Raw genomic sequence first — 772 nt, 5'->3', positions numbered from 1 at the left:
TAGGCTGGTCCTCTTCCCCAATTCCCCAACACTGTTCCCTTCCCGCAATTTCCCAAATTGTAAAAACAAAAAACAAAAAACAGACAGCTAAATATTGAAAAACAATTACTCTGTACTACAGAGAGTAAAATTTTTCACTTTTTCTTAATTTTAAACGGGAAACTATTTCAAACATGCAAGGGCAACATTACATTTTCTGCATCTTATGATAACACCATACTCTTGAGCGAGCTCTTAACCAACTGAGCCACTCGGCCTGCCCTAATGCATTTATATTTAAAGTAATTGTTGATAGATATGTAGTTATTGCCATTTTATTATTCATGTTTTTATCTTATTTTTTCCTCTTAAAGTAGTGCCTCTAAAATTTATTGTAATACTTGTTTGATGGTGATGAACTTGAGATTTTTCTGGCCTGAGAAGCTCTTTATCTGTCCTTCGATTCTAAATGATAGCTTTGCTGGGTAGAGTAATCTTGGTTGTAGGTCCTTGATTTTCATCACTGAATATTTCCTGCCAATCCTTTATGGCCTGCAATCCATTGACAGTCTTATGGGAACTTTCTTATAGATAACTAACTGCTTTTCTCTTGCTGCTTTTAAGGTTATTTCTTTGTCTTTGACCTTTGGCATTTTAATTATGATGTATCTTGGTGTGGGCCTCTTTGGATTCAATCTGTTTGTGACTCTCTGTGCTACCTGGATTTGTATGTCTATTTCCTTCTGCAGGTTAAGGACGTTTTCCATCATTATTTCTTCAAATAGGTTTTCAG

Source organism: Hipposideros armiger, unplaced genomic scaffold (genome assembly GCF_001890085.2).
Source record: "Hipposideros armiger isolate ML-2016 unplaced genomic scaffold, ASM189008v1 scaffold_2108, whole genome shotgun sequence".
NCBI classification, from domain to species: domain Eukaryota; kingdom Metazoa; phylum Chordata; class Mammalia; order Chiroptera; family Hipposideridae; genus Hipposideros; species Hipposideros armiger.
Note: the sequence above shows the minus strand (reverse complement) of the source record.